The sequence below is a fragment of the Phodopus roborovskii genome, unplaced genomic scaffold (genome assembly GCF_943737965.1).
Source record: "Phodopus roborovskii unplaced genomic scaffold, PHOROB, whole genome shotgun sequence".
Classification (NCBI taxonomy): Eukaryota; Metazoa; Chordata; class Mammalia; order Rodentia; family Cricetidae; genus Phodopus; species Phodopus roborovskii.
The window spans coordinates 14,536,262-14,555,138 of NW_026126460.1; the positions used below are offsets into that span (position 1 = coordinate 14,536,262).

The 18,877-nt window shown below is 37.2% G+C and overlaps 1 non-coding gene across 1 annotated transcript; it reads right to left on the reverse strand.

The window, feature by feature from the left end:
• Positions 1-10,847: 10,847 nt before the first annotated feature.
• LOC127226561 (U6 spliceosomal RNA) lies at positions 10,848-10,951 on the reverse strand. Its single transcript, XR_007834892.1, has one exon. It is a non-coding gene; the product is annotated as a U6 spliceosomal RNA (small nuclear RNA).
• Between the last annotated feature and the right edge of the window lie 7,926 nt (positions 10,952-18,877).

The window sequence follows — 18,877 nt, forward strand, 5'->3', positions numbered from 1 at the left end:
AGTTGGGCAGTGGTGATATATGCCTTTAAGTTCAGAATTTGGAACCTGAGGCAGGCAGATTTCTACAAGTTCTAGGCCAGCCTGGTCTACAAAGCTAGTTCCAGGACAGCTAGGCCTGTTACAAAGAAACCCTGTCTCAAAAAACAAACAAAAAATGGCTTTCTTGTTTTTAGAAAATCATTCTTCTCACTAGTGTAATTCTATGTGTGCGTTTTTTTTCTTAAACACACATAGATGCCCGAGTGTGAGTGCATACACACTCACACACACACAAACACACACACACACACACACACACACACACACACACACCTACCTACCTCCTTTGGGCCATAACTTTTTCTTTACCTTCTCTCATTTTCCTTTCAAATAACTAGTTCCTTGACATATTCCCTCAGGTTCACTTTTCCTCCAAGATGACACAGATAATATAAATTCTTGACCTCTATGTAATTAAATTTTGTTACAAATTCCTCCCTTCTCATATTCAATAACCTGTGCACTATATCTCCATATCGATTTACCCAGAACATCTTTAATTACTCCTTTATAATCCAGACAGCTAAATGCTACTGAGACTCAGGCTCTGCTTTTGCAAATACTACAGTGTTGATAAAAACAAAGAACTTAGGGCAGATTTTGGAAGTCCCGAGACTGAAGATGGGGATCCTTGGTGTTCCTACTATGCGTCTACATCAGGAAGCATATTTTTATGCTTCCTGTAAAATTTGGAACCCCAGCTTTTCTTGTTCATTTTTGGCTGTGTGGCTACTAGCTTTGGTGAGGGTTTTGACTTATAAATATTGAAATTTGTATTTACCTCCTTTTCCTCATTCTCTTCCATTCCAGTTAATCTATTGATTTAATCTTAGAAAAATCTTCTGATCCTCATTTTGTGCAAAAAAAAAAGTTTAATAACTTGGTTGTCTCTAATTTGTAGTCAGCCCCAAAGGTAGTCCCCTTGACTCCTATCTCCTTGATTATAGCATTGTATAGCCATGCTATACATGATTACAGTATTGGGAGACACTACAAATCTGATTATAAAATATGAAATTATTAAAATTTGATTATGATAAGATGCCACGACTTCTGTTCTAGTCACTTTCTCCTTCTAAGATCAGTCATTCACAAGAAAGATAATGGTTATGCTACAAAGACATCATATGGAGAGGCCCATGTGGTGAGACCTCTTGTCAACACATATGTGAGTCATCCCAATGATGTCTTCAGATGGTTGTAGTCAGAGCCCATTTCTCAACTGAAACCTTGAATTAGCAACACTCATCTTTTCTGATTCTAGCACTAAATAAGAAAATTGCTGTTATTGTTTTAAACTTCTAAGTTTCAGAATAAATTGATCCACAGCAATAAATAAATAATCAGTACATCCTGTTACATATTCTTCCAAGCTGAGACATGAGCTATCTTTTTTTAAAAAATTGTCCCTTATCCAGGGATCTAGAACTTAAAGCATCTTCTGGGCTGAGGATGTTTGTGAAGTGACTGCTTACTATGCATGAGACCAAAGTTTGAACCATAGCATTGCATGAAGCCTGTGTATTTGCAATAAAAAGTAAAAAGGTAGAACTTCACACTTTTCATGGTATGTTGTGGTGATGTCAGTCAGTAATGGATTACATGTGCAGCAAGGCTCAGGAACAGTGATGTGGTCTATACTTGTTGTTTTTTAGACTCCTGCATCTTCCTCTAAATTTTCTCTAACCAAATAAATTCATCTTCAAGATTTTATTTTTCAAAGTAGGTCACGGGCCTTAAATGGGGTTATCCTCTTAAATGAATAAAAATCATTCATATGGCTTGAGCATTTGCCAATTGAAAACTGGATGCAAACATTATACATAGCACCATAAAAAAAAAAAAAAAAAAACAGTCTGGTGTTTTCTTTCCTTTCTTGTTATTTTTAAAGACTCTTCCTTCCATCACTAGAGAACCATTTTCCAGAGTGACATTGCCTTGGTACAGAGAGGCAAGTATTGTCATTGACCTCCGAAAAGGATCTTCAGTTTGGAAGCAGTTTTCTGTATGAGCAGAGCTTGGCCACTGGCCAGTTTTGACCTTTCCTATGGTCTAAAACCTAAATGTTTGTTCTTCTTTTCCACTCACATCAGTGTTGCTTGAATAATTGGGCTACATTTGTTTTCTCCTAGCTGTTGCTCACAAAACCGAATAACCTTCATGCTGGACACCATCTCCTTAGGGAGCTTCATCTGTGTGATGATTCTGGTTGAAGACACAGAATTTTGCTGCTGTTGTTCAGTGAAATCAGATTCTATTAAGAATAGAGAAATCAGGTTTAGAAAACAATTGATCTTCATCCTCTTCCCAAACACCATTATTCTAGTTTTCTGAAAGTTTTCTGCCATAATAGTCATTTATATTTAGTTCTTATTAATTATGCCATTTTTATTTTTATAGGCAAATGTGGAACATGCTATCTTTTATTCAGCTCAATTTCTTGCATGGAGTTTGAAATATAAACAAGCAAATGGTAAAGATGAACTTAAAAGAAAGTTAGTGAGCTGGTTGATAGGCTTATATGTTTGAATTCTTGATCCCCTGTTAATAGACTTTTTAGGAGGATTAGGAGCCATGGCTTTGTTGGAGAAGAAATCACTATCACTGTGAAGAGACACCATGACCATGGCATCTCTTATAAAGGAAAAACCTTTAGTTGGAATTGGTTAAATTTCCAAAGGTTTGATCCATTATCATGCAAATGGTGGTGTACAGGAAGACATGGTGTTGGAGAAGTAGCTGAGAGTCCTGCATCTTGACCTGTAGGCAACAGGAAGTGGTCTGAGTCACTGACCATGGCTTGAGCATATATGAGACCTCAAAGCCCACCTCCATAGTGATACATTTTCTCCAACAAGGCCACACCTCCTCCAACAAGGTCTCACTTCCTAATAGTGCCACTCCCCTTGGGGGGTCATTTTCATTCAAATTACCACAGTGATAGAATCCCTAACTAACCCTAAGACAGTCACTGTGGGTTTTTTGTTTGTTTTGCTTTGTTTTCCTTTTTTTAATCAAGAGTAAAGCAACTGACTTAATTTATTTGCTAATGTTCTTTATCATTAAACAAATAGATTTATTCTGCATGTCACTACTGAAGGAAGTAGATAACTTGATAGATGCCTGCTTTGTAACAATAAATTGTCTAAATCTGCTATGCAGTTTGTTTTTTTTTTTTAAAACTAAACAAAAAGTGAATGTGATTATTTTACCTGTATATTTAAATATGTATTTAAGTGTACACTGGTAGCATTGTTGTGAGACTAAAACAGGAAAATTATATCTTGAACATTAAGAGTTATGGTTGTAGTTAAGAATAAGTTCTTGTTTGTCCTATGTTTGTTTGACTCATCTGCACAGGATGTGCTTGATCACATGTGGGCAGGAGAAATGTGTACATGAAATATATCAGGACTAATGCGTGCTACAGTTTGGATGTAGGCAGTAGGGCCACAGGCAGGAAGTACATCAGGATATATGCTTGCTCCTGATTGGACCAAATGGGAAATATAGTGGCTCTGTGGTTTGCCCTTTTTAAGCCTCTGCAAAATGTGACTCATGACCATTTTCTGGGAACCTTAGAATGGACCTGGCCATATTCCATCAACCAGGCTTGTATTTAATTAAAGCTTGCTTAAAGTTTTACTTACATTTGTAGGAGCAGTCTTATTCTCAACAAGTACAATTAATATTATCTAAAATTAATAAATGGTTATAACTTTAAGCTAATAGATAAACAAAATGATACCATAATTATATGTGTGTTGCATCAACATGTATATATGTACTGAATACTCACATATATATGCACAAATATAGACTTTGCCATTTTTAAGCATTTAGGTCTTCAGTCCTCTATAACATGTTATTAATCCATATCTTGCCCTGTATCTGCATTGACTTTTTTCCTTTCTGTCCTCATCATAGATAGTGGGAACTTAACAACACAAGATCATAATGATGACTACCAAAGCTGCCTTTCACCCTCCTTTCTAGAAAAGAAGCAAAGAACATTGATAATGTATTGTTCTGGGTGAATGCAAATACTTCTTAGTAGCAATTATCATTATATATTTGAAGTAGTTATTGAAATCCCTAAAGCATTTGGGGAGGATTTCACAGGTTGAAAAATAAAACCACAAAGAATTCAGTGATAATACAGGAAAGGACATGGTAGTTAAATTAGAGTTGATACATATTTCTTTGCTCTATATTCTGAAAAGAATTCAATATTCACACAAAGTCAGAGATTTTGTTCAGATTTTGTACCACCTTTACATAATACACTTTCTGTTATTGTGCCTCTTTGAGTGCTTGAGGGAAAAATAAAAATCAATATAAATTAAAATTTCATAAATATTCACTGAAGTTCACTAGTTTAATATGGCTTAATTTCTCAACTCACTGAGAACTCCATGTAAATGATTAAGTACAAATATTAACTGATCCATGAGAGTATAAAAACAAACAACAAAAATAGAAATAGAAAGGAACATGGACTTAGACAAGAATAAAACTGATGGTAGAGAATCCATTGCAACATATATCAAAACTATTTGAAATAGGATGTTTCTGACCATGTGGCAGAGCCTGTTATATAGTGATAGAAAGGGGCAATAGTATAATAAAAGCTCAGGCACTACTCTAGTAGGGAGTAGCTATAACATCTGTATGAGTACTATGTATGACTAAGTATACCAACAGAGATTATTATGGCGGTTAAATAAGGATCAGGATAAACAAATAGGCCAAATAGATGTTTATTCAGGGAGAAATAACTTATAACCTAGACAGATGAACACCAGGAAATTCAACCCGATCCTCTCCTGTCCGAGTCACACCAGCAAGAGAGCTTTTCCTGGCTCTCCCTCCGACCTCCTTCCACAGGTCACTTTGCCCATGGCTCCACCCCCCAATGGGCATGGTCAGTGCCACAGAAGGACTATCCCACTACAATTCCCCTTTTAGTCAAAAGAAAAGATTTATGCTTAATTCAAAACTATATACAAAACAGTGAATAACAAGTGTGCTCTAAGAAAAGGAAAATCGAGAACAAAATGACCTACATATCTAGTCCTAGGGTGAGGGCATAATGGAGTTTACAATAGAGTTGTCCTAAGCTGGAAAACGTAAGTTTAGTACCTAATATATCTAACTAGGAAGAGAGAATAATAGTTGTGATAGTTTAATCTTCAACCTCATCAAGACCTGAGAAGGAAATTAACAATACTAGAGTAGACAGGAAATGCGGATGGACAACTTCCAAAAGGTGCAGCAAGGACAGAAACAGCAAGCCACCTGAACAGTCACCCTAGGTCTCACAGCAACGTTGGTACACCCAGTTTTGACTAAGGCCAAGAGAACTTGACAGACCACAACAGCAGGGAGGTAGAATGGCTGTCTTACCCTGACTTGGCAAGGTCAAGCAGTCTTCTATATTTGTCTCCTGCAAGCACATAGGACTGCATGTCCAAATCAGTGGTCAAGGTGGGGACAATTCTTTGCCCAACAGGCCATTAGCTGAGGCGAGATTGAACTCCAGCAGGAGCAACAACAGTGTCCAACATATTTTCGGGAAAGTGCACAGTGCTGTCAGGAGCAACAGTGTCTCATGTCAATGGAGTACTAATATTAAAACATTTAAATGCCATGTTCTGCATGTCTCTGAAGTGATTGAAGATTAAGCATCTATATCTGACTAATCTCATAGATACAGGAAATATGAGTGAAGATAATCTGTAATACTCAGGAACTTAGCTAAAAAGACTGACTAAAACTTCCCTGAGTAAAGCAGGAACAAATGCTTAAACAATATAACTATTTACATATACATACATGTAAATCCCTAAAATAGAGGTAGAGTATAAGTGTCAAGACAAGAGGTAGAACTATAAAGGGCAGCAAGATAAATATCCCAAATTGTATCAATATACAAAATGTCTTGAATACAAGAAAAGTATACATACATAGAATATGGTAAAAAAATAATGTGCATAAAACATTGTAAGTGGAAAGATTTAACATAATATAAAAAATATAAACTTAATTTTACATAGCTTACCACATAAGAATACATAACAATGTAAGCTGTAAAATACTATCTCATTCTTACTCAAATTCTCAAGAAAATAGGCTAATCTACCTATATCCCATCTAAACCATACCTTTCCCAACCATTCCCTATTCCTGTCTAAAAGATAAACCAAGTGTAAGCATCACCCAATCCTAAATAACTAAAACCAACCCAAAGACAATGACTATTATCCCAAAATTCCAAGGGTAGGGAAAGGGGGTGTCGTTATCTCAAGGTTACTTCCTGCTGAAATGAGACAATGATTGCTCCAATGGATCCTGTAGGAAGAAAATTTTTAGCAACCAAATTTCTCAACAGAACTGGCTGTGACATATGTAGCTAGTCACTGTGTGGCAGAAAATTCTTGACTGTAGTTCTATTTGAAACTCTGGCCAGTGTGTAATAAAAAGGTGCACCATTACAGCTAGCTAGTCATGAGTTGTCTTGAGAAAAACGGTCTCAAACCGGTTTTAGGGTTATGTTTGTAGTTCAGATGCATCAGGTTGAGTCAAGTGGAAACGAGATGTGGGGCCCCATCTTCTTTCCGGAGAGTTCGAAGACTGCTGTTAGGAATCGTTATTATTCCTTGTGGAAAAGTTACACATCAATATTAAAGTAAAATTTTCAAGTTTTAAGGTATGCATTAGGGAAAGACAACAATAAGCATTAAAAGTATGTGAGAAAATTAGGATTTCAGAGAGAAAATTGCATATAAGAAATGAGTCCCCAGATTTTGTTTTCTTCTGCCTTACACCAATTGGCTTCTTGATTTAAGGCAGAAACCATGAATTTAATCTTAACAACATGCTTGAATTTAGAGAAGGAAAGCCAAATCCAACTCCAAAGCCAGCATTGGTTTACATAAATTGGGACTTCAGGAATACTAGATAGTAGAGAGAAATAGATTTCTGTATAAAAATAGTTTACTACAATTAATTTTTTTTTTACCATATATCAGATTCTGCTTCCTTAAGTGATTGTTTCTGAAGAGCTGTCTTCTCTTCTGTAGGCACCTACAGGTTCAGTGTTTTTTGGCTGTTTGAAGATAGGTTTTCTCTGTTTTCCTGTAAGAACAAGAACAGAACACTTCCCCTACCTTTGAGAGGCCTCCGCACTCCTCATGGGACCTAATTTGTTGGATGACTTGTCATTTCTCTTCATTAAGATGTTTCTCTTGTTCAACTTGGATCTTGATGAACTTAGATGGTATCCATAGTTTTTCTTCTCCTGTAGATACAAATGCAAAACCCCTACCCCAACGTAACACATATCCTGCTTTCCATTCTGGGGTCAGTACATCCTTGAAGTACACTGGCTGATTTAGTTCAGAAGTTTTTTCTATTGTCCAGTGTCTTTCTGCAGCTGTTTTTCCTTTTTCATCAGCATTAAGGAAGTTTAATGTTAATAAAGCATTATATTATGTAATCTGTGTTTGTGTGTTTTGGTTCCTTCTGCCTGTTTATGGAGCATTTCTTTTAAAGTACGATTGGATCTCTCAACCACTGCTTGTCCTGTAGGATTGTGTGGTATACCAGTTATGTGCTTTATCTTGTAATACTCAAAAAACTGTTTCAATTTGCTGGAGACATATGCTGGAGCATTGTCAGTTTTTATTTGAGCAGGTATGCCCATAATGGCCATTACCTCTAATAGGTATATGATGACAGAATCAGCCTTTTCAGAGCTCAGAGCAGTAGCCCATTGAAGCCCATTGAAATATGTGATGTAAATATTTTAATTTTCCAAATTCTGCAAAATGAAACACATCCATTTGCCATATTTCATTCCTATTTATACCTTTAGGGTTATTGCCTGGTGGTAAAGAAGTTTGGTTATAGAATGAGCAAGTAGGACATTTCCTTACTATTTCCTTGGCTTGTTCCCAAGTGATAGAAAAATCCTTTTTTAAACCTTTGCTGTTCACGTGGTGTTTCTTATGAAACTCTGAGGCTTCTAGCACACTTCCTATCAACAAACGATCAATTTCATCATTGCCTTGTGCTAGAGGACCTGGCAGACCCGTATGGGCTCTGATGTGTGTTATATATATGGGATGAGTCCTCTTTCTGATAGTATCTTGTAACTGTATAAACAATGAAGTTAATTCTGTATTGTCAGGAATAAATTCTGCAGTCTCAATGTGTAAAACGACTTTCTCTGCGTATTGAGAGTCAGTAACTATATTGAGGGCTTCTTTAAAATCCATAAGTACCATGAGAATGGCATACAATTCTGCCTTTTGTACAGAATTGTAAGGGCTTTGAACCACTTTGCTAATTTTTCCTGATTTATATCCTGCCTTACCTGATTTGTTTGCATCAGTGTAGAATGTATGAACTCCAGAAACAGGTGTTTTTCTTACAATGCGTGGAAGGATCCAAATCGTTTTCTTTATGAATTTGATTCTCTCAGTTTTGGGATAGTTGTTGCTAATTGTTCCCAAAAAGTTACTGCAAGCTCTCTGCCAATATTCGTTATCTTTCCATAAGGAAGAAATTTCCTCATTAGTTAAAGGTACTATAATTTCTGCTGGGTCCCTTCCTATTAGCTGACGAAGTCTTAATTTACCTTTTATAATCAAGTCAGAGATCTTTTCTATATATGTTTTTAGTTTTTTATTCTGTTTATGTGGTAGGAATATCCATTCTAATATGATATCTTCTCTCTGCATCAAAATCCCTGAAGGATATTCTCTAGATGGTAATATAACCAGAATACAGTCTAGTTTTGGATCCACACGGTCCACATGTGCTTCTAGTATCCTCTTTTCTACCCATTCTAATTCCTTCTCAGCTTCAGCTGATAGTATTCGTGGACTATTCAAGTCCTTATCTCCTTTTAGGGCCATTTTCAGGGTTTTCAAATCATGGCCTTCTACTCCAATCATGGTTTGCAGTTGAGAAATCTCTCCTAGTAATTTTTGAAGATCATTAAGAGTCTGGTAGCGATCTCTTCTGATCTGTACTTTTTCTGGTCTAATTTTCTGTAGACCTATTTTATATCCTAAGTAGTTGATAGACTCTCCTTTTTGTATTTTTTCAGGTGCAATTTGTAATCCCCAGAGAGGTAAAACTTCCTTTACTTTCTCAAACATTTTTTCTAATATTTCTCCTTTAAAGTCAGCTAACAATATATCATCCATGTAATGATAGATTATGGATTGTGGAAACTGTTTACGAATTATTTCTAACAGTTTTTATATGAAATATTGGCACAGGGTGGGGCTATTTAGCATTCCCTGTGGTAAAACCTTCCATTGATATCTCTTCACCGGTTGAGAATTATTGTAATTAGGTACCGTGAAGGCAAATTTCTCTTTATCTTGTTCTTGTAAAGGTATAGGAAGAAGCAATCCTTTTAAATCAATAACTATAATAGGCCATTCTTTGGGTATCAAAGAAGGCAAGGGCATTCTAGGCTGTAGAGAGCCCATTGGCTGGATAACTTTATTGATGGCTCTCAGGTCTATAAGCATTCTCCATTTACCAGATTTCTTTTTGATCACAAATACAGGAGAATTCCAAGGGCTGGTTGATTCCTCAATATGTCCAGCATTTAGCTGTTCCTGAACCAGGTTTTCTAAAGCTTCTAACTTCTCAGAGGTCATAGGCCATTGTCCTACCCAGTCAGGTTCCTCTGTTAGCCATTTTAAAGGTAGGGCTTTTGGTTCCTCTGTTTGTTCAGCACTTGTATTCTGTTTTTGTACTGCCTGGATATTTGGTATCTGTCTTGTATAGTACTTGACAGTATTTTTTCCACAATCATGAGGTCGTCTATGGTTCCTATCTAATCCTGGAGGAATGTTAATCTGTGTATTCCATTGCTGTAATAGATCACGACCCCATAAATTTATCACTACATCAGCCACATATGGTCTCAACCTCCCTCTCTGTCCTTCTGGTCCTATACATTCAATCCATCTCGCGCTTCGTTTTACCTGAGACAGGGTTCCAATCCCTAAGAATTGAACATTTACCTCATGCAGGGGCCATCTTCGAGGCCAAGATTTATTAGCTATGATAGTTACATCCACCCCTGTGTCCAGGAGACCGTCAAACAGTCTATTATTCATCTTAACTATCAATCTAGGCCTATGACTATTTATAGCGGTTTGCCAAATATATACTTTTTTTATTTCCTTCTGTCATGTTTGATTCAACTTCCGTCACTAGTTTGTCATCCAGAGCAGTATGAGTTTTTATAATAGGCACAGAATTTTCTAATTGTCCTGTGGGAGATTGCCTTCCACTGTGACTGGGAATGTTCAGACCACCTGTAATGTGGGGGCCTTCGAGAGGCCCCCCAAGGAGTTTCCCAATGGTAAAGGGTTTCCTTGCTTGTCTCTGGTCGATCTACACTCATTTGTCCAGTGTCTGCCTTTGCCACACCTTCTACATAACCCAGGAGGCTGAGGCCTTCTGTTTGATTCATTCCTGGGAGTGTTATTTCTAGGGAAGCTTTGCCTACAATTTCTTTTTAGATGTCCTATCTTACCACAGTTATAACATCTGACATGTTGATATCTCTTCAAACCTTTGGAGATGGCTTCTCCTACCCAAGCTTCGAAGTCACCATAGTAAGGAACTCTGTTATCTTGATGTCTTCTCTGACCTTTAGATATGTCTTCTCCTACCCATGCTTCAGTCTTATTGTCATTATACTCAATGTTGTCTGTATATAGGACCCATTCATCCAAGGGTGCTGATTGCATTTTTAAAGGCCAAAGCACCTGTTTAAAAATATGGAACGCTTTACGAATTTGCGTGTCATCCTTGCGCAGGGGCCATGCTAATCTTCTCTGTATCATTCCAATTTTAGTATATGTGCTGCTGATATGGCTGTTAAATAAGGATCAGGATAAACAAATAGGCCGAATAGATGTTTATTCAGGTAGAAATAACTTACAACCTAGACAGATGAACACCAGGAAATTCAACCCGATCCTCTCCTGTCTGAGTCACACCAGCAAGAGAGCTTTTCCCGCCTCTCCCTCCGACCTCCTTCCACAGGTCACTCCGCCCATGGCTCCACCCCCCCAATGGGCGTGGTCAGTGCCACAGAAGGACTATCCCACTACAGATTATACCAACTGTAGACTTATAAACAACTCAGGGACACAAAGAGAAAGCATTTCTTTTGAATGGAAATAAACTACTGGAAAACAACAAACAAACAAATAGATATAGGAAATGGATGAACAGTGCTATAGTCCAACAATTAAGGAGAAAATCCTTTCTCCTCAGAAGAGGGAGATGGCAAGTAGACTGTGATATATATAATACTTATTCAGGCTCAAGAGAGGCCCAAAGTGCAAGGTCTGTGAGAGGGAAACAAATCATATAAATAATAGGTTCCTTTGTGAACAAAAATCAGTGCAGAAAAATGGGGAAACTAATCATTCATAAGATAGGATAGAAATTTTCTGGTAGGTATGTGGTCTTGTCATAGGTAATAATGAGGCTCTTCCCTGGGTTTTTATCTGTTAGTTTTATTTGTGGCTGCCATGGCAGAATACTATAGACTAGGAAATTTATAAAAAAAAAAGAATTTTATTTCAAATATTAAAAGAAACCCTATCTCTGGGCAGGTCATTATTGACAAATGGATTACACAGTGAGAGGTGGTAGCACATACAGGTTTCTCCTTGTCTTCTTAGTCAGCTATCTCATCCAGAGGATACTGTCTTTATGATATAATTATACCAAAATCACCTCCCAAATCGTGATACCATTGTTTGAATAAGAATGGCTCCCATAGGCTTATATATTTGATTGCTTAGTCACCAAAGGTGGCACTTGGTATAACCTTGTTGGAGTAGGTATGGCCTTGTTAGAAGAAGTTTATCACTGGGGTTGGGCTTTTATATTTAAAAAGCTCAAGCCAGGGCCAATGTCTCTCTCTTTCTCCTGTTTGTGGACCCAAATGTAGAACTCTAAGCTACTTCTCTAGCACCATGTGTGCCATGTTTGCCACCAAGCCTCCCACCATGATGACAATGAACTGAATCTCTGAAACTATAAGCCATCTCAATTAAATGCTTTCTTTTTTAAGAGTTGCCCTGATCACTTCATCTCTTTGCAGTAATAGAGCACTGGCGAAGATAGCCATCAATGAAGAATTTGTCAATTACCTTTTCAATAAATGGAGTTTTAAAGATCCCATTCAAACCAGAGTTTGAAGCCATGTGGCAAAAGATAGTTCTCAGCAGTAAACCATTTCCCACAATGAAAAACATAAGTAAGATGTTTGTTATTTTTATTTTCTAAAACCAACAGGCTCCGGTAATCTTTGGTATTATTAGGGTTTGCTTGGGTTAAGAAAGAAAAGTGTTATTTTTTTTCACCTAAGAATTGTATTTTATTTGACACATTTTCATAATTGCAGGAAGTAAACATTGTCAATTAGAGTTCACAAAATGAAAGTCTCACACCTGTGATAAACATCCAGAAAAGCTGATTGACTGAATGTCAATGACAGCAGAAAGCTGGAGTGTTATTGATCAGTAGCCAAATTATCTTGGGCTATGCCAGCCTCCTAAATAGTCACTTGCTGCTCACTTCTGTGTGAAACATAGATCCTAGGCTTCCACCAACCCAAAGGCTCAGAATGCTATGAAATGGTGTCTGAGGACTTCAGCAGAGGTTTCTAGGCTCTGCTGTAACCCAGGTGATGTTTGCACCAGTATATTTGAAAAGTGTCTTTATTTATGATCTTCTTTGCTTTGTTACTGTTAAAATATCATGAAATGATCACCACATAGAGGCATATATTTGAGGCAACTTGAATCTGTGTTCCTGGGCTATGGTCACTTATATTAAGGTCTAGGGTAAACTACCTGTTTGAGGTGAGCTGCCTTTGTTATTATTGTTGTTGCCTTGATAATCCCTTGTAATTATAAATCTGACTGTTTAAGTCAGTGGTTCTCTACCTTCCTAATGTTATGGCTCTTTAATATAGTCCCTTATGCTTCAATGACCTCCCAAGCATAAAATTATTTCCTTGTTACTTCATAATTGTACTTTTGCTACTGTTACGAATTGTAATGTAGAGATATGATAGGTAGCCCGAAAGGGGTCATGACCTACAGGTTAAGAGCTGTTGGTTTAGGTGATGAATTTCTTATTTTGCCTTTTCCAATCTCTGCAATCTGTAAGAAAACATTACAGCATTCAATTATGCCTTTGTTCGTTTCTTTATCTGTTCAACAAATGAACCAGGGAGATGGGTAGGGAAAAAAAAACCAAGAGTATGTGTGGATCATACTGAGTGCATGTGGAATAAACAGAAGATGGGAAGATTTTTCAAAGGCAATCTGAGGTTTTTATTAATGAAAGCGGGTGTTGGCTTTCCCACTGTTCTTGAAATCATTTTTTAAGCCTCAGCTGCTAAAAGACCTTGCTTCAGTTTCTCCCTCCACCCACTGATGTGAGCTTTGGTCCTGGGAACAGGAAGAAAATCAAAGAAGAGCCTGCCATGTTCCCAACAGTCAAATACAGCCAGCACCTGCTGCTCTCTCTTGAGGCACAAATACTTGCCATTAGAAGTGATAATGGAAGGTGATGGGCCCAGATTCACCTTGGGTTTTACGAACTAGTAAGGACATCATCCTTCTTGATTTTACTTATAGCATGATAATTTAGAGTTTTATCACATACCAGTGTCTCCTTTAAAGTTACTGTGCAATGTAACTGCTTCCTAAGCATTAAAAGTGTGTGTGTGTGTGTGTGTGTGTGTGTGTGTGTGTGTGTTATTGTTGTTTGGAAGAATTTTCCATAGCATTCATTCATAAACAATTTTACCTTATACAGTTATAATGTTGAATAATTACAGCCCTGCTAGCTGCATTTTGGAATTGAGGAACAGATGTGAAGTTTGAAGAATAAATTTTTTAGCCATGGTGGGAGTTGTCACCTTGTTCTGTTGCCCACTCTCCAAGTTGTCTACTTGTTTCTTCAAGTAGATGAATGACAGGGGGAAAAATACTTGAAGAGTTTTTGTTAATATGTGTAAGGACCATGACATTTTCCCCCTCTAGTAGTATACTAAGGTCATTTCAGTTTCAGTGATGGTAGAATCAAAGCATTTATATCACATGGTGCCAGCATATACTTTGCAGTAAATGGAAAGTATGTCACTTACCAGCTTTGGGGATACTAATATAGGGTAGCAGAGATTAATTTGCATCTATATGTAGAAGCATGTGACACATTTCATATCTGCTTCTTCTTGCTCTGATATTTTCCATCAGTCTTTGAAGACAATCTCAAGTAATAATGATGTTTCTACAGAACAAAACATTCATAATTTCAGTTACAGCCTACGTATACAGATAACTTACTCTGTTAAAGTCCATACATGAGTCCTTACAGGCTCATTACTCAAACCTATATGGACATTTAATGTTCAATATTCATTGGTCCCCTTAACTCTATGTTGTTATCTGCCATGGTTTGAGCCGAGGCCCATGTACTCTGAGACTCACATATGTTCATTCTCTCTACATATATTCCTATTTCTCTAACTACTAGTGAGAGCATTCATGGTCTCAAAAACCATTAAATGCTCAGCTTCAAACACGATCCATTTTTCTGCTGTTTTATTCCAATAAATTTCTCCTGCAAGTGAGCCGTAACCCCTTGTGGCAAGATGAATAAAAGAAGGAAAGGAAGTTCAGCAAGGACCTGAAAGCCCAGTACTGATTTTGCACAGTAATTATTTTGAAGCTGTAGAGTCACTTAGCATTTCTTTTATCCATTTATCTCTTTGCACATAGCATTAGTAGGCCTATTGAATGAGTATCTTTCATAAATATTATATTCACTAATTGCCATATAATGTGTGCTTGATGAAGTAATATGTGACCAAAATAACTAGCTACAGTATTAAAAACAAGACATACATGGGTGTGTAAATTTTCAATTCTGTTCTTAGGCATTTTCAAAGTCTCTAGAAAAAAAAAATAATTTTGAAAAGATGAAACTAAGAGACAGTTCTGAGGAACACCTTGATCAAATGTTACCACAGGCTACGGAGTTGGCAACAGTATTGTTTTAGGTGTTTGTTTGGGTTTGTCTTCCAAATTTCCCTTCTCTTATTTAGGCAGATAGAATGTTCTCTTGCCTCAGAACTACCTGTAGATGGGTAGGTAAAATGTGGAGCAATCTTCAATGCCATTCATTTTGTTTTTCAAAACCTAAATTCACAAAGGAGTTTCTTTAGCTTAACAATAAGATTCTCCGAAGAGCTATTATCTCTGAGGCTGGTCACTTTAATCCTTTTTAGGGATTCCTGAAGGCCAGCAAAATGGTAGATTGGGAAAGCAGAAGATGGACTTGAGGACTCAGGTATCTCTTTGGGAGTCTTACATAGATAAATGGTTATTAACACCCTTCAAGGTAATTGAGGTTGATGTCTTCAGCAATTTGTAAAAGCAGGAACTAAAGTTGCAGGACTTTGATTACTGCTCAAAAGAATGAGGTCTGAGCCCTATCTCTAACTCTAGGGGCCAGGATATGCTCAGTTACCTAAAGGATTATTTTTGTGTTTTGGTCTTTTGTTTTTGTTTTTCTAGACAGGGTTTTTCTATGTAGCCCTGGGAGACCTGAACTGTAGGCCAGGGTGGTCTCAAACTCAGAGAGTCATCTGTTTCTGCCTTCTGACTGCTGTGATTAAAGGTGTGTGCAACCACTGCCCAGCTTGCCTAAAGGGTCTTGAGGTGACTATCAAGCCAAAGCTTTCTGTTAAACAACAAATTCCTGTCCCTGTCTGCCCCATTAAGAGTTAATCTGAATGGGCCTGTCAGATACAGCTTCCTTGACCAGGAAAAAAAATGTCCTTGCAGAAGCTGACACTACAAAAGCATTAAGAAAAATGTTTAAGTCAGGCAGTAGTGGCACACCCCTTTAATCCAAACACTTGGGAGGCAGAGGTAGCCCCAGCTGGATTCATTTGTTCATAATCAGCACTTGTTGTCAACATGAGATTGACTATAAGAAATGTGCTATTTGATGTACCAGAATGGCTGAGTGGCTAAGACATTGGATTTAAGAAGTGTAATTTTTTGTCCACCTGAATTATGAGATCTCCTAAAAACAAGTAATAAGACAGAAGATAATTTAATTGGCAAATATACCTCTTATTCTTTCCAAAACTAAACTGTATAGAGTATTTCATTTTGATTAATTGGTCAAGCAAACCAATTTGAGCTATCTAGCCAGTTGTTTACTTAATATTTACTAAGCATTCTCTAGGAACATAGCACTGGGCATGGGAATAATTTAGTTATTACATGGTGACTGAATTAATTTCATAAATAGTTTTTATTCTACATGCCTCTCCAGCATTGTGGTAATTATATGCTTGAATAAAATAAATCTCTAAACTGCACTTGAATCAATCAAAATTCCCCAAACAACATTTTAATCACAACTGCTAATAATTAACAATACAAATTACATTGAATCTGTTCTTTTCATATGAAATAATAAAATTTTAGAACAGAAGATGACTAAGACCACCTATGTCTTAATAACCTAAGACATCTCCAGAATTTCAGACAGAACGATGGAGTTCAGGACTTTTGACTCCTCACTTTTCTTCTTCTTCTTTTATAATATAAATGTCTCTTTTCTGCCAATATGAGGAAGACTGTATCCAAGATATACATACCTTGAATAAGGTCTATCTTTATCATATATATATATATATGTATATATATTATAATTAATTATTTTTATTAATTTATTTTTCACATTCCAATCCCAGTATCCCCTCCCTCCTCTCCCCCAGCTCTCCCCACTCCCATACCTTTCCTCTGCTCCTCAGAGAGGGTAAGGCCTCCTGGAGGAAGTCTACCAAGTCTATCTCATCATCTTGTAGATGCAGGACCAAGGCACCTCTCCACCCCCTACTTCCCTGTGTCTATGCTGAACAAGGTATCTCTCCATATAGAAAGGGCACCACTAAGTCAGTTTGTGCATTAGTATTAGATCTTGTGCCCACTGCCAGTGGTCTCATATATTGTCCCAGCCACACCATTGTCACCTATATTAAGGAAGTCTAGTTCAGTCTTACACAGGTTCGCCATTTGTCAAACCTGAGTCAGTGATCTCTCACTAGCTCAGGTCAGCTGATTCTGTAAGTTTTCCCATTATAGTTTGGACTCATTTTTATTGTACTCCAGGAGCTTGGGCCAGTGGTTAATTGTAGATTTCTGCATATGCTAGCATCTGTTTCTGGAAGAGAGTTATAGTTTCTCTGGGGTTGTGAATTGTAGGCTGAATATCTTTTGCTTAAGTTTGGTATCCACTTATGAGTGAGTACATACTGTATTTGTCTTTCTGGTTTTGGGTTACCTCACTCAGGATGGTGTTTTCTAGTTCTGTCCATTTGCCTGAAACTTTTAGGATCTCATTGTTTCTTACTGCTGAGTAGTGCTCCATTGTGTAAATATAGCATATTTTCTTTATCAATTCTTCAGTTGAGATACATCTAGGTTGTTTCCAAAATCTGGCTATTATCAACAATGTTGCTATGAACATAGTTGAGCAAATGTCCTTGTGGTGTGAATGTGCCTCCTTTGGGTATATGCCCAACAGTGGTATTGTGGGATCTTGAAGTAGGTTGATCTCCAATTTTTTGAGAAATTGCCATACTGATTTTCACAGCAAATGTACAAGTTTTCACTCTCACCAGCAGTGGAGGAATGTTCCCCTTTCTCCACATCTTCTCCAGCATAAGCTGTCATTGGTGTTTTTTGATCTTAGACATTCTGGTGGGTGTAAGATGGAATCTCAGAGTGGTTTTAATTTGCATTTCCTTAATGACTAAGGATGCTGAGTATTTCCTTAAGTGTCTTTCCACCATTTGAGATTGTTCTGTTCAAATTTCTCTGTTATTATTAAATATTCTAATAACCTCTATTTGTTTAAAATTTTGTTGTTGTTGTGTGTTTGTTCTTTGACACACAGTGTTGTGTAGCTTTCACTGGCCTTGAGTTCACTATATAGTGAACCATAGATGGCCATCTCTGAGTTTCCTTCTACTACCCCCCTAGGGCTGGGATTACAGGTATCTGCCACTATACTATTTTTCTATGGTATAGTGCTAGAGATCAAACCCCAGTCGTCATGCATGCTGGGAGAATAGTCTGCCCATTAACTACGCCTCTTGTTGAGTCTTTATTAAATGAAGTTAAACATCTAATTCTGTAAACATCCTGAAAAGTGGGTACTGTTAATGCTTCTAGACACCAAGAGAAATAAAATCACATGCTTAGTGAGTTGAGGAGCTCCTATTTAGACATGTAGTCATGTCACAGACACTAAACTACTAATAGGATTCAGGTCACAAATGATGGAAAAATGAACTAATGCATGTTATTAATTCTTCTGATAATAGATAGGTAAGTGTTCACTTTTCTGATACTAAAAGAGGCGTTAGTGATAAATTTATAAAAGACGGAGAATCCAGGGAGCCGTGAACTGATGGGAGATGTCATTCTGTAAATATGTTTCTCATATTGGTTAATGAATAAAGCACTGTTGGTCAATAGGAAAACAATATAACAGGACTAGGAGACAAGGAAGAGAGAGGAAGTAGTAGGGAAGAGATATAAGATGTAGGACGAGGAGAGCAGAATGCTGGCCCCTCTCTCTGATAAGATGAGAGCATGAGGAAATACTTAGATTAATAGAAATGGGTTAATATTTAAGACAGAGCTAGCCAATAAGAAATGTTAGTAATAGGCTAACATCATTATATCTA